Source organism: Stenella coeruleoalba, assembly GCF_951394435.1.
Source record: "Stenella coeruleoalba genome assembly, chromosome: 1".
In the NCBI taxonomy this organism is placed as follows: Eukaryota; Metazoa; Chordata; class Mammalia; order Artiodactyla; family Delphinidae; genus Stenella; species Stenella coeruleoalba.
The window spans coordinates 132,731,135-132,747,188 of NC_137169.1; the positions used below are offsets into that span (position 1 = coordinate 132,731,135).

Sequence of the window (16,054 nt, forward strand, 5' to 3'; positions counted from 1 at the left end):
ACGTTGGCAAACGGTCGTTTAAAACTGGACTCTTAGCCACAGTATTTAGAGAACTACATCTATAAAGCCACCCAAAATAATTTTTCTCTTTAGAAATGGAAAGAAGTCATCATTACTGGTTTGATCAGGTGCCTGTTTAAATGACTAAATCCACCTCGACTTAATGACTGATCTCCTTATTAGAAGTTAATACACAGTTTTAAGCCATCATTTTCTCTTCAGCTCTAAAAAACTGTTGCCTGGCTTCTATATGAATTAAATGTATCTTGAGCGACCTGCTTGTACCCATACTTCTTTATCAATCCTTCCCTGATATCAGCACTTACTGTATCAGAGAATTGCCTCTTAGTAAGTAAATATGGACTTGTAACATCGACCAATATTTTCATTGCGTAAGAATTTATTTTCTCCTCAACTAAATTCCTCAAAAGCTAGAATTGTAATGTATATATATTTGCTTTAACTTTTTCCAAATATTGATTGCATCTCCTTTCGAATTTCTGTCCCTACTGATATCATCCTGGTTTCAATTTTCACTTTTTCATACCTGCATAATTGTAAGCTGTCTTTCTTGCAATTTCTCCTCATCTCAATCTACCCTACATGAACTGGCCAAGTCAGACTTGTTGAGGACAATTCTCGTCTTATTACTCTCTTGCACAAAAATGGTCTAAAAAGATTCTCTGTATTTTTTTTTTAACAATAAAGTACAAAATCTTTAACCAGGTGGGTTTTATCAGGGGGTCGATAATGGCTTTTTAAAAAACTGAGGTATAGTTGATTTGCAATATTGTGTTAGTTTTAGGTGTACAGCTAAGTGATTCAGTTGTGCATATGTATGTATAATTTTTCAGATTCTTTTCCATTATAGGTTATTACAAGATATTGAATATAATTCCCTGTGCTATACAGTAAATCCTTGTTGCTTATCTATTTTATATATAGTAGTGTGTATCTGTTAATCCTACACTCCTAATTTATCCCTCTCCCTCTTTCCCCTTGGGTAACCATAAATTTGTTTTCTATGTCTGTGAGTCTGTTTCTACTTCATAAAGAAAATTATTTGTATTATTTTTTAGATTCCACATATAGGTGATATCATACAATATTTGTCTTTCTCTGTTTGGCTTCATTCAGTATGATATTCTCTAGTTCCATCCATGTTGCTGCAAATGGCATTATTTCATTCTTTTTATGACTAATATTCCATTGTATATATGAACCACATCTTCTTTATCCATTCCTCTGTTGATGGACACAGGTTGCTTCCATGTGTTGGCTATTGGAAATGGTGCTGCAGTGAACACCAGGCTGCATGTATCTTTTCTAATTACATATTTCTAATTGTGTATCTTTTCTGTTTGTCTTTTCTGGATATATGCCGAGGAGTGGGATTGCTGGATCATATGGTAGCTCTAGTTTTAGTTTTTTAAGGAAATCTATACTGTTTTCTGTAGTGGCTGCACCAATTTGCATTCCCACTAACAGTGTAGGAGTGTCCATCTGGTTTTAAATAACACTGGTCCAGTGGCCTCTTTTTTGACATTCCCCTAGCATTTTTTTTTGCATTTAATTTTTTTAATGTGATTTTACTTATTTATTTATTTTTTCCTTTTTTTTTTTTACATCTTTATTGGAGTATAATTGCTTTACAATGGTGTGTTAGTTTCTGCTTTATAACGAAGTGAATCAGTTATACATATACATATGTTCCCATATCTCTTCCCTCTTGTGTCTCCCTCCCTCCCACCCTCCCTATCCCACCCCTCTAGGTGGTCACAAAGCACCGAGCTGATCTCCCTGTGCTATGCGGCTGCTTCCCACTAGCTATCTATTTCACGTTTGGTAGTGTATATATGTCCATGCCACTCTCTCACTTTGTCACAGCTTTCCCTTCCCCCTCCCCATATCCTCAAGTCCCCTAGCATTTTGAATTGTTTGACTCGAACTTATTTTTTTCAAAACTCTTTTCTCGAATAGCATTCTCTCTTGACTCTGCTACTATTTCTGTTAACTGCTTCTCAGTCTCTTTCACTGGATCTCCACATGTCTCTGAAATGCTGATAGCCTCTAACAGATGCTCACCTTCTTCTGTTGTCTCTCCACACTACAGGCTCTTCTTGGGGGACCTAATTTGTTCTTACGCATTGACTTATACAGACACAGTGAGAACTCCAGAGTCTTAGTCTTCAGGCCTGACTTATCCACCTGGTTCCAAATGTGCATTCTGAAATGCCTGGAGAAAAAAAACATATGTCGGGCTTCCCTGGTGGCGCAGTGGTTGAGGGTCTGCCTGCCGATGCAGGGCACATGGGTTCGTGCCCTGGTCTGGGAAGATCCCACATGCCACGGAGCGGCTGGGCCCGTGAGCCATGGCCACTGAGCCTGCGCGTCCGGAGCCTGTACTACGCAATGGGAGAGGCCACAACAGTGAGAAGCCCAGCAAAAACGTATGTCTACATCTCCAATGGTGGAAAGTAATTTCATTTTTAAATTTAGAGAAAATCTATTCTTCTTGTATGTAAATGATATGGAAACAGTCGTCAATAGTAAATCCAAGTTCCATAATCGATGAAGAAGAGAGAAGGACAGCTGGCAAGTGGCTTTACTTTTGACTTGGGCACTTATTTGCCGTATAACCTTAAAAAAGGCACCTAAACTCCTGGGACCTCAGTTTGAATCTTTAAAATATGGGCTAATCTAGTTGAGGCAGCTGGTGTGGAGGGAAGTAGCTTGAGTCTGAAGTCTCATCTGAGTTCTGCTCCAAATGAGCAAAGCGACACTGGCAAGTCATTTCAGCTCCTCAGTTCTTCCTCTCTTGTGAAACAAGGAGATTGGATTTCTTCCTCTTTCTATTAAAAACCTATTCTATATCCCATTATCTTATTGTAAGGTTCACGTGGGTGTGAAAGTGCTTTGTAAACTGTGAGTTATTATACAATTCTAAGGTCTTCTTAGCAGTATAAATAATAAAGTTGGCACTGAAGAGGAGGGACTAAATAATCAAGAACTGCTAGGTTTGGGGGTTCTATTAGGATCTCTGAAGTCATTTGAGTTCATGAGCAATTTTTCCCCCAAAATATAAATGTTGAATTAAAACATTTAAATGTCAAAATGGATGCAAGCTCTTATACCACTTTTGAAGTTGGAGCTTATTTATTTGTTTATTTTTCATCATGAAGCTGTCTGTTTCCTGGGTTGATGGTTTTCAAAGGACTAAGTTTTTCATACTTTAAGAGCTTAGGAGAAGCATGTCTATTACTTTTTTCCACTGGCAGGAATAGCAGGAGCCCCAGCTATCCTGAGAAAAGACAAGGAGCCAGGAGCAATTTTTAAGTTCACATATTAATTATTATTATTATTATTATTTTGCCTCACCGTCGCGACATGTGGGATCTTAGTTCTGAGACCAGGGGTCAAACCTGCACCCCTGCAGTGGGAGCATGGATTCTTTTTTTTTGCAATACGTGGGCCTCTCACTGTTGTGGCCTCTCCCGTTGCGGAGCACAGGCCCCAGACGCACAGGCTCAGCAGCCATGGCTCACGGGCCCAGCTGCTCTGTGGCATGTGGGATCTTCCCGGACCGGGGCACGAACCCGTGTTCCCTGCATCGACAGGCGGACTCTCAACCACTGCGCCACCAGGGAAGCCCGGAAGCATGGATTCTTAACCACGGGACCACCAGGGAAGTCTCAAGAGCAATTTTTAAGTTAAAAATAGAGTCACTGAATTGCTATTCAGCATCAGTATAATTACTAATATTTATTGTTTATAATAATTGAGCACTGGTAGCCTAATTACTTGTAATACACCCCTAAACGGTACACTGTAGTGTACCCCACACTTACTAAGAGGATAGGTGCCATTATTTACTGTTTTTCTTACTTCCAGCAGTTCTACTCTTCACAGGTATCATTAAGCTTTTTTTACTTTAAATGAATGATTAACGAGATTATCCACTGTGAACTGAGTACAACCAGGAGGAGTACTTGCAACAGGAAAGTATAAAAATCTAGTAAAAGATAAAGAGAACTGTATCCTGCAGAAATCTTGAGATGCAGTAAGGAGATCAGTTACTATATGACTCAGAATTCTCCAGAGTTTTACAGAAAACCCTTCTAGATTTATGTAACTTCTCTGTTCCTATTTTCTGTTGCATTTCAAGGACCAGTTGAATGGGCAACCAAAGTTTTCATCTTTTCCTCTAGGCAGTGATTGTAGAAGAGATTTGAATAGCTGCCTCTCCTTACCCCAATTTCCAGTCTGACCCAGGGTGAACACACACACACACACACACACACACACACACACAATAAGCCTGCGTGAAAAGGAAGTCAATCCATTTGGAAGTTTAACCAATCTAGGCAATTTATTTGACACGACATCTGTCATGATTTTATCCAGCTTGAGACTTCTAACCCTGTAATGCTAATTTTACAACAATAAGGCAAGACAGTTTTAAAACATCATCGATTCCAAAATAAATATCCATGTTTTGTCTGCCCTATGCTCATAGTGTATCTAAAATCTGTCTTTTATTTCATCAAAACTTTTTATTTACTTCAGATATTTGTTTTGTTTTTACTTCCAACAACAAATCTTTTCTACTTAAGCAAAGGGATCAATTAACCTGCCTTTAAAAAGATACTCTTGTCTTTTAATTTCTTTATCTATCTGGGTGATGCAGAAGGTGTTCTTTCTGAGACCCGAGCATATTAATTTTTCAGTGGTTCCCACTGCGCTGATGAAGAGTTCCAGACAGGGTATTCCCTGTTTTCGGCAGTAGCCTCACTCACAGTATTAGCTGTCAGATTCGCTGCCAAGATTCCTTTGCTATTGACCTTAGTAAGACCAACCTGGGTTTGTGTTTCATGGCCGTTCGTAGGCTGTCGTGTATGCCCTGCCCACAGAGGAAGTGAAGAATATCACCGTCCTTTACAAGTTGTCATTCCTGATGCTGTGAACCATTTCCCAGCTCTTCCTTAGTCATTTCCTTACAACTCTTGGGCAATGTTTGTTTCATTTCTTAGACTTGGTTGGGTAGCTAGTTAACACTGAGACATGCAAATGGTTTCTTTTTTTTTTTCATTTTTAGTATGTTTTATTTGTAAATGTATTTGTGTATAACACGTCATTTCCAAGATACATGGGCAGTTTGTTTTCATTTTTCTTTTTTTAAAATTAATATTTTATTGGAATATAGTTGATTTACAATGTTGTGTTAGTTTCTGCTGTGCAGTAAAATGAGTCAGTTATATATACACATATATCCACTGTGTTTTAGATTCTTTTCCCATATAGGTCATTACAGAGCATGGAGTACAGTTCCCTGTGCTATACAGTAGGTTCTTATTAGTTATCTATTTTATGTATACTAGTGTGTATATGTCAATCCCAGTCTCCCGCAAATGGTTTCTTTGTATTGTCATTTGCTTTCAAGAAGAGTTTGCTGTCGAGGAGAGCTACATGGGTTAAAGATTTATGAGACTGCACCTAAGATTTTTATCTTTTTGTGTTTCCAGACTCTAGTTAACTAAAGGTATTACCATCAGTCAATGGCAGATCCCTCGAATTTTCTATGAATCAGTTTTATTTCTGCTATCCAGACTGGTGCCACAGGATATGTTCACCTTGACCCTTGGGGTCGGGGTGGGGAGGTGGAAGAGGGGAATGGCATTGGTGTGACTGGACCTGGAAACCTTGAGCCATTCATTAGCATATTTATGAGCATGCATGACATCTGTGCCAGATGGTCTGTGAAATGGAGAAAGCATGCATACACTTTACTGTCTACATTTGGGTGAGTAGTAGTGGATGGATAAGAAGAACTTAGGAATGAAAGCTCAAGAAATGACTAAAATTTGTCTTAGATAATTGAATAATGTTTTCTCAACTAAGATAAAAATATACAAGCATGAGGTCTTTTGGTAAATTCTATATATGACATTTCTCTATGGGATAGATTTGCTTATGTGTTCATTTAACCACACTTATTAGGCATCTGCCATGCACCTCAATCTGTGCTAAATACTGGTAATTAAATATGTAAAATATATATTACATGTTATATATGTGTGTGTGTGTATACGTATATAAAATATATATGTATAATCTCTTTTGAGGAATTCACAGTCTAATGAAAGGATAGACATTCTATGTAATGTGATAGTGGCTGAGCAATCCCTCTCAGGTCCTGGTGTGTGGTCTTTCCTTCTCCTTCTCTACCTGCCATCAGGGTGACCAAGACTGCCATCTCCTTCAGGTGGGAGGCATGCCTGTGAGTATTCTAGGTCACTGAAAAGGGAATTTCCAATATTGCACAGTTAAGAAGGGGCTGTCCTGTGGAAAACCTACACCCAAAGTGATGGGGAGAATGGCTAACTTCACTTCTCCCAGGATGGCAGCCGGTGTTCTCTGGAGTTCTGAGGAAGATCTGCCGGCTTGGGTCACCTGCTAAGCGACAGCTTGCATGGTGATGGGCAGTTCCCTACTCCTCTCCATGTAATTATCCTAGTTCTTGTTGTAGTTTCTCTTCTCCACATAACACTCATGGGGTCAGAGAGGAGGTACGGAAGTTAGAAGAGCCAATGTGTGCTCTAAAGAAGGGAGCTGGGCCAACTGCATATCTTGGAAATAATTCTGTGCTGCCTCCTTAGGTTCTCCTTTTAAAATTTTTCTCTAAAGTGGTGTTTCTGTGCTGTGGACCTCTATGGCTGGCTGGTGATTCTCAGAATATTGCTTATAAATCCAAAAATAAAACATACAGGATTGCAAAGGAAACCAATTATATTGAAATATAGTCATCAAAATACCTTAAAAAACAGTAATAGAGGAGACTTCCACTTCCTGGAAGTTGGAATAGATATTCTTTCCCCTATTCCTCCCACTAAATACAACTAAAATCCCTGCATATTATATATGAAACAATCATAAAAAGACTCTGAAAAGTGAAGAGAATAAGAAGACCAGCTGGAGACTTTAGGGCCCAAAGAATAATAATATGATGAGTTTCCTAGATTGTCTTTTTGCTTCACATATCCCAGATCTGGAGCTGAAAAAGCTGGTAACCCAGAAATGTCAAGGCAGGCAGACAGGAAAGTCTCAACAAAAGCCTTCTTTCTTTAGCCAAAGGACCAGGGAAGGATTCAGCCTAACAAGACAGAAAACTTTTAAACAATAAGTACTCTATTCCAGCCAAACACCAAACACGCGCACGCACACACACACACACACACACACACACACACGCACGCACAAATCTGTGGCCATACCCATGCCCATGCCAGCAAAGTCTGAATGGGGAGCTAGGTTTCGACCTTTGTCAGACTCTGAGCCAGCGAGGTTTCAGTGGAGATCTAGTTAGGAGCTGAAACTCTCAGCCCTCCCCAGCAGTAAAAATGAGCATCTGTCCCCCCTCAGGTGTCAACAGAGGCCAAGTGGGAAACTTGGACTTCTAATCCTGGAAATAATAAGGCAGCATCTATCTTCTCCTACTGGAGTAGGGAGATATGAAGGCAACTAATACAGAAGGTTTAAATAAGATCCAGAGTCTCATAACAAAATAATTAAAATGTCCAGATTTTAATGTGAAATCACTTGTCATGCAAAGAACCAGGAAAAATCTCAACTCAGTGAAAGAAGATAACCAGCTGATACCAACAGTGAGATGACAGAGATGTTAAAATGACCTGAGAAAGAGTTTAAAGCCATCATAAAAACCCTTCAATAAGCAATTATGAGCACATGTAAAACACATGAAAAATAAAAAGTTTCAGCAAAGAAATAGAGGCCATAAAGAAGAACCAAATGGAAAAATTAGAACTGAAACATTCAATAAACTAAATGAAAACAGTCAACGAATGGGCCCAATAGCAGAGTGGATAAGACAGAGGCAACAATACAGTGAACTTGAAGATAAAATAGGAATTACTTAATCTGAGAAAAAGAGAGAAAATAGACTGAGGAAAAACAAACAAACAAACAAAAAAACAAACAGAGCCTCAGGTACCTGTGGGACTGTAATAAAAAAGCTAACATCTGTGTCATCAGAGCCCTGAAAAGAGAGGAGAAAGGGTGGGGCTGAAAGGAAATGGCTGAAAACTTCCCAGTTTGACAAGAGAGCTAAACCTACATATTCAAGAAACTGAGTGGGTCACAAAAAGGATAAATCTGTAGAAATACACATCAAAGCATATCAAAGTCAAACTTCTAAAACTGAAATGGAGATTTCTTAAAAAAACTAAAAATGGAACTACCATATGATCCAGTTATTCCACTTTGGGATATTTATGCAAAGAAAAAGAAAACAGTAATTCAAAAACCATATGCACCCCAATGTTCACTGCAGCATTATTAACAATAGCTAAGATATGGAAGCAACCTAAGTGTCCATTGATAGATGAATGGATAAAGAAGATGTGGTATATATATACATATTTCATTATATATGGAATATCATTTAGCCATTAAAAAATGAAACCTTGTCATTTGAGATAACATGGATGGACCTTATCCTAAGTGAAATGTCAGACAGAGAAAAACAAATATTGTATTTCGCTTATATGTGGAAACTGAAAAACAAAACAAAGGAACAAACAAAACAGAAACAGACTCATAGATACAGAGAACAAACTGGTGGTTGCCAGGTGGGGGTAGGGGAGGGACAGATGAAACAGGTGAAGGGGATTAAGAGTTACAAACTTCCAGTTATAAAATAAATAAATCACAGGATGTCACGTACACATAGAGAATGTAGTCAATAATACTGTAACAACTTTGTATGGCAACAGATGGTAAGTGGTCTTACTATGGTGATTATTTCATAGTGTACAAAATTATCCTATGTTGTACACCTGAAACTAATATAATACTGTAACTAATTTAACTCAATAAAAAAGGGGGGATAAAACAAAAGGAAAAAATCTTGTAAGTAGTGAGAGAAATGACCTTACCTATAGGGGGAAAACAATCTGAATGACAGCAGACTTATCAGAAACCATGGAGGCTAGAAGGCATATCATTTTTTAAGTGCTGAAAGAAAAGAACCATGAACACAAAATTCTGTATCCAGTGCAAATGCCCTTCAGGAATGAAAGGGAAATCAAGACATTCTCTGATGAAGGAAAACTGAGACCACTTTCCACCATTAGACCTACTTCTAGTTCTTATCTTATAAAAGCAAGAGGAAGTAAGGTAGGCATCCCATAACCAATTCAAAACATAAGTGGTAAAAGAGGGTTTGATATTAAAAGTCAGATGTTAGACATTCTGTTTCAGCTTTCACAGTAAAATAAATAACCTAAACAGAAAAGGCAAAAGATGATATGGAAAAAGACATGAACAGACATTTCACCGAAGAGGATATTCCGACAAGTAAGCTCTTGAAAAGATGTTCAACATCATTAGCCTTTAGGGAAATGCAAATTAAAACCCTAATCAATATCACTACACACCTACTAGGCTGGCTAAAATAAAAAACTATTTTAACTCAAAATGTTTGTGAGAATGGGAGAAAACTACATTATTCATACATACATTGCTGGTGAAAATGTGAAATGATACAGCCACTGAAAAACAGTTTGGCAGTTTTCTTACAAAACTAAACATGTATAACCCAGCAATTGCACTCTTGTTATCCCAGAGAAATGAAAACGTGAGTTGACGCAACAACCTGTACATGAATGTTTGCAGCAGTTTTGTTTATAAGAGCCCAAACTGGAGGCAATCCAGGTGGATTTCGGCGGGTAAATGGTTAAACAGATGATGCTACACTCACACTATGGAATAGGACTCAGCATAAAAAGAATAACTCACTGATACACACACCAACTTGGATGAATATCCATAGTGTGACGCTGGTGGGAAAGCCAGTCCCTAAAGTTTGCATACCGTAAGATTCCATTTGTATGACATTCTAGAAACGACAAAATTTCAGAAATGGATAGGAGGTTGTGGTTTTCAGGGGTTTAGGATAGGGTGGGGTGGGAGAAATGTATGTATGATTATAAAGAAGACAAGGCAAGGAATCCTTGTGGTGACGGAAATATATTCTATATCTTGAACTATCCATGTCAATATACCAGTCGTGATATTTTACTGTAGTTTTGCAAGATGTTACTATTGGGGGAAAATGAGTAGAGAGTACACAGGATCTCTCTGTATTGTTTCTTACAACTGTACGTGAATCTACAATATCTCAAAAGAAAATATTTACTTAAAATAAACTATGATAGAGTAATACGTGTACTTCTTCATGAACACTTTAAACAAGATCTACTGGCGGGTCTAATGACTCTTGAGATTTGGAAGTAATAATGATTGTAAATAAGATTTCAAAATATCTTCAACAACTGTAATGTGACGTAAAAATATCTGTGCTTTCTATTTGTGACGGAGTCTCATGTCTCGCTACTACTGTTGTGGTTTATTGCTAGATTCACAATGGAAGGAAATGCTAAATTTAGCCTGGGGTTAGTGAAAATGAAGATGTAATTCCCTCCTATCCAAGGGCACAAACCCCCAAAAGGTCTGTGGACAGGTTCAGAACCTCTGCTCTAGATCATATGTGAAGTGTTAAAAAAAAATAATAAACAAAGAAACAAACTGGACACCGAACAAGGTTGAGTTCTCTTTCTTCCTGAGAAACAGTTCCACGTCTTGCCCAAGCAATGAGAATGCTTTTGATTGACAGGGAAATGCTTCTACAAGCAAGTGCACAAGGGAAGAGATTAATGTTGTGGGATAGATATTACCTCAATAAAAATGCTATAATGGGGCTTCCCTGGTGGCGCAGTGGTTGAGAGTCCGCCTGCAGATGCAGGGGACGCGGGTTCATGCCCCGGTCTGGGAAGATCCCACATGCCGCGGAGTGGCTGGGCCTGTAAGCCATGGCCGCTGAGCCTGCGCGTCTGGAGCCTGTGCTCCGCAATGGGGGAGGCCACAGAGGTGAGAGGCCCGCGTACCGAAAAAAAAAAAAAATGCTATAATGAAGGCGTGAACAAAATAATGTGTGTGATCAGAAAAAAGAAGTATTTTTTCTGCCTAGGGGTTTGTCCATGAAGTTTTAAAGGAAGCAAATTTTTGTCGAGGATTTCAAGAAGGAGTAAGGAAATCTCAGTGTCCATAAGGAGGAAAGAAGGGCATTTCAGGCAAGAAAACAATACATGCTGAGGCCTAGGGCGTGGAGCTCCGGAGAAGCTTTTCCTCTCAAGGGATGTAGAGATGTCTGCTTTGGTGGCAGGCCAGGGTGCCCTAGTGGAGAGTGAAGAGAATAATTTTAAAAAACTATGAAAGTAAGCTGGAAAAGTAATTGAGTCAGAATGAGAGGAGCCTGCCGGTAGATTTGGAGCTGAATGTAAGTCCTATGGGGTTGTGAACAGATCTTCCTAGGTAAAGAAATGAAGTGATCTCATTTGATTTTTAGGAAGGGAAAGGGAATTAATAAACGTGGGTGGCTACTAAGTGCCTGCACAGTGGTAAGTACAGTGCATGCAGTGTTTCTTAGATTTCTTAAAACCATGTATGAGGTTGGTACAATTTACAAGTAAGAAAACAGTCTGAGAGAGGTTGAGTACTAAGCCAAAGACTGAACAACAATTACAGTGGTGGAATCAAGATGACAACTGGAATCTGATTATTCTTTCTGCTCCACAACCTTTCCACTCCTTTCTTAGGATGAACTGAGCATGTCCAGGCTGGAGATGGGAGAACTTTCAGTAGAAAGTTGTAGTGAAGAATCCAGGTGAGAGGTGGTGAGGACCTGCCCAAAGGTATACTGTCTTCATGTAAATTACTTAGAATACTATTGTTGTTGGTTGTCTTCATGCAAATTCTTTCTCCACTATTTTATTTTTATTTTATTTTATTTTCCAGTTTTATTGATGTCTTCACATTGTAAATTTAAGGAGTAGAGCTGTGAGGAGAATCTCTGAGGTTTAGTAACTCAGTAATGTGAATGGTTGAGGTTTCTAACTTTCATAAAAAGTATATATAGTGACAGGTTTTTATCCCAGGGAATAAAGTATGTGATAAAGTCAGTAACATGATAGTATACTAGGAAGAGAAGCAGGTTGCTACCTGAGGAAATAAACCATAACAAATAATCAGAAGGTCAGGAGCTCTCTAGAAACATTAGCCTGGAGTATCAAACTAATAACAGTAGCAAAAACTTTAGATTAAACCAGGTATCTTTACTGATTTGAGAAATACCTCAAGGGGTTGTTATATTTTAGAATATAAAAACACTGAATGTAATATGTTGGTGAAAACATTCTTTTTCTTACGGATAAAAATTATTTTGGAATTAATAGAAAGCTATGGCTTAGCTAAAACAAGTTTTATGTCTAGTTTATTCAAAGAGGATTTGTTATTGCAAAGCAGAACCAGGCTTTTGTTTAGTTCCTCAGTTGGTGAATACAAATTCACGGAACATCTGACAATACTGCACAGCTAAAGTGTGCCTTCCCAGACCACCCAGTTTTCTCCCTATCTCACCACTTAGCTTAATTTTTTTTTTTTGGTAAGCATTTGCCATAATCTAGAATTAACTTGTTTGTTTACTTGTTCATTATCTATTGACCCCAGTGGAATGTAAGTTCCAGGGGCAGGAAACCTGTCTCTCTTCTTCAACGAGGTGTCCTCAGTGCTTTGCACAGAGTATGCACTCAACAAGTATTTGCTGAATGAGAGATTAGATGCAGAGATTAATAAATTGGTGTGCCATGGGAATGTGAGTTAAGTCTTGAAGCATCTATGGGATATGGGTAGGATAAAGGGAGTAGGGAACCTATTCAGGCAGGTCAACACAAGTGAAATGATGGTGGCTTTGTTAATGGGGTTAAGGAGGCAAGCAGAGAGATTAAAGCAGTGATTTTATGGTAGATTGTTTGGGGGAAAATTAAGGTTGTTAGTGGAGAGGCAGATTGCAGAGAAGATGCAAAGCCAAGCAGGATTTTAGAGTTAGAAGAGATTTCACAATCCAATCAACTCCCTTAAACATGAAGTGGCTGGAGGGACTTCCCTGGCGGTCCAGTGGTTAAGACTTCGCCTTCCAACGCAGGGGTTGCGGGTTCGAGCCCTAGTCGGGGAACTAAGATCCCACATGCCTTGGGGCCAAAAAACCAAAACAGAAGCAGTATTGTAACAAATTCAATAAAGACTTAAAAACATATGGTCCACATCAAAACAAAAATCTTAAAAAAAAAAAAGAAGATGAAGTGACTGGGGTGCTGAGAGGTGACGGGTGACCTAGACAGGTAACTAAATGGTTAATGCTGTTACGATCAGAAATCTCATTCTGTTGACTTCCAATCCAGTGCTCTTCCTATGGTACTTTGGAAATAGGAGAGCAATGAAACTGAATGAAACACAGTATATGGTAAAGTTGGTGTTTATGAAAAGTAATCTGACTCAGTATGTAGGGTGAGTTGGAAAGGGAAAACTCTAATTCCAAGAGAACAGGCAATACACTGGAAAGTAGTGTTGTAAGCAGTGGAGCTGCAAATCAAATTTCTAAATATATTCCTTGTTTTATGTTTATTTGCTCATTTAATGCTTTCCAGTCATGTTTGAACTGATAAAGACAATAGTCCATGCAGTCGGGATAAAAATCATGTGTGTTCTAAATTTCACTTTATGATGGCCCAATTTCTGGTATTCTCCCCAAGTCCCTATTGAGTCATGGACTGCCTCTGCAGTGGCTTTAGAACAATCACACAAATATCAGTTCCTTTTTAGCAGAGTGTGTGATAGACATTGTTGATCGCCCACACAGTTTCATTTCCTCCTTACTAACAAAACCCTACTTTCCTTCAGCAACCCACCTCAACCCTAGGCATGATCCCTCTCCTGGACCGAGTGGCATTGGATCCTGGTGATGATTACACAGCTTTGCCAAGGATCCTTTAAAAGCCCAACCTTGGGCTTCCCTGGTGGCGCAGTGGTTGAGAGTCCGCCTGCCGATGCAGGGGACACGGGTTCGTGCCCTGGTCCGGGAGGATCCCACATGCCGCGGAGCGGCTGGGCCCGTGAGCCATGGCCGCTGAGCCTGCGCATCTGGAGCCTGTGTTCCGCAACGGGAGAGGCCACAACAGTGAGAGGCCCGCGTACCGCAAAAAAAAAAAAAAAAAAAAGCCCAACTTTAAGCCGATCTGTGCATGATTTCTTCTCTGGACTGCTACAGGTTGACCCAAAGAGACTTAAGAAACCTTTTTCACTGTACTTGGAGGAGCGATCTCTTGTCTCCATCACTCCTCTCACCAGTGGCAACCCTTTTTTTTTTTTTTTTAACATCTTTATTGAGGTATAATTGCTTTACACTGTTGTGTTAGTTGCTGCTGTATAACAGAGTGAATCAGCTATACATATACATATATCCCTATATCCCCTCCCTCTTGCGTCTCCCTCCCACCTTCCTTTATCCCACACTTCTAGGTGGTCACAAAGCACCGAGCTGATCTCCCTGTGCTATGGGGCTGCTTCCCACTAGCTATCTATTTTACATTGGGTAGTGTATATATGTCCATGACACTCTTTCAGTTGGTCTCAGCTTACCCTTCCCCCTCCCTGTGTCAAGTCCATTCTCTAGTCTTCGTCTTTATTCCTGTCCTGCCCCTAGGTTCTTCCCTTTTGTGACCATGGTGGAAACCAATCTGTTGACAAAACAGAAGTATAGAGGAGGGCTAGAGAAACAATGGCCAGTCACAGCAGGAGCCCGGATTGCACAATGACTGGGGTCAATCCTATCTTTGAATTTCCATATTTTGCAAGCCAGCTTGATTGGGGTTTTTGACTCTTTGCAAACAAAATCATCCTATGATAGATGTAAGCTAGAAGACTGTAGAGGGGATATCTACTGCAACAGAATTCCCATGATGGCAGAGACCATGTATCTTGTTTGCTGCTCAGTGGGTACCGGGCTGAATATTGTTGAATGTGTGAAAGCAACATCCTAATCCTAATTCTAATTCTAATTCTAATTCTGTGCAAAGGAGTCAGTTCCCTTAAGAAACTAGTTCTTTCAAGTCAGGATTTTCTAGTGGTCCTCCAGTCTACAATATTTACTGATCTCCATCATGTCTAGAAAATTATACCAAGTAGTGTTAGTAGCTAATGCTTAAATAAATAATGTTACTATTAAACATCATTTGCTAGCACTGTTATAAGCATTTTACATGTATCCATCCATGTATTTGGAAAAAAATCAAAAGAGCAGAAAGACCTGTTAAAGGGGTCTGTTCCTTGCTGTTATATAGCTGAGAGGCAGTGAGGTTAAGAGGTTCCATAATATGTCCCTGCTTGGTGACACAACCAGTAAGAGTTGGAGGTGGGATCTGATCTCAGACAATCTAGTGGACTGTCTTTATTCAGCAAATAGAAGGCAGGTTTCCTAATCCAAAGCAGCAAGGTGGTAAAGGATTTTGAGAACTGCTGGCTACAGAGTATATTTTGGGGACTGGAAAAAGAGAAGGCAAAGTGTAAATTTATTCTGGTTTATAATCTGTCATCTCAGACTCAGCTTTTACTGTTATGCTTTGCAATAAGGGAGCCAGTAGCCACATGTGGCTGCTGAGCACTTGGAAGGTGGCTGGTGTGGACCTGGATGTGCTATAAGTGAAAAACATACACCAGATTTTGAACACTTAATAAGAAAAAAGTACATATAAAATTTCTTTCATAATTTATTATATGGATCACATGTTGATAACATTCTGAATATTCAGGGTTATATAAAATATATTGTTAAATTAATTTTACTGGGCTTCCCTGGTGGCGCAGTGGTTGAAAGTCCGCCTGCCGATGCAGGGGACACGGGTTTGTGCCCCGGTCTGGGAGGGTCCCGCGTACCGCAGAGCGGCTGGGCCCGTGAGCCATGGCCGCTGAGCCTGCGCATCCGGAGCCTGTGCTCCACAGCGGGAGAGGCCACAACAGTGAGAGGCCCGCGTACCGCAACAAACAAACAAAAAAATTAATTTTACTTGTTTCTTTTTACATATTTTAATGTGGCTATAAGATTTAAAATTACCTATGTGGCATGTTATATTACATTATCTTTTTT

General features: G+C 39.4%; 1 long non-coding RNA gene across 1 annotated transcript in view; it reads left to right on the forward strand.

The window, feature by feature from the left end:
* LOC307186600 overlaps window positions 1-16,054 on the forward strand; it is a 429,363-nt gene that overhangs the window by 147,472 nt on the left and 265,837 nt on the right. The window contains exon 3 of the long non-coding RNA XR_013828419.1: window positions 11,673-11,740. This is a non-coding gene — a long non-coding RNA (uncharacterized lncRNA). The remainder of the gene's footprint in view (window positions 1-11,672; window positions 11,741-16,054) is intronic.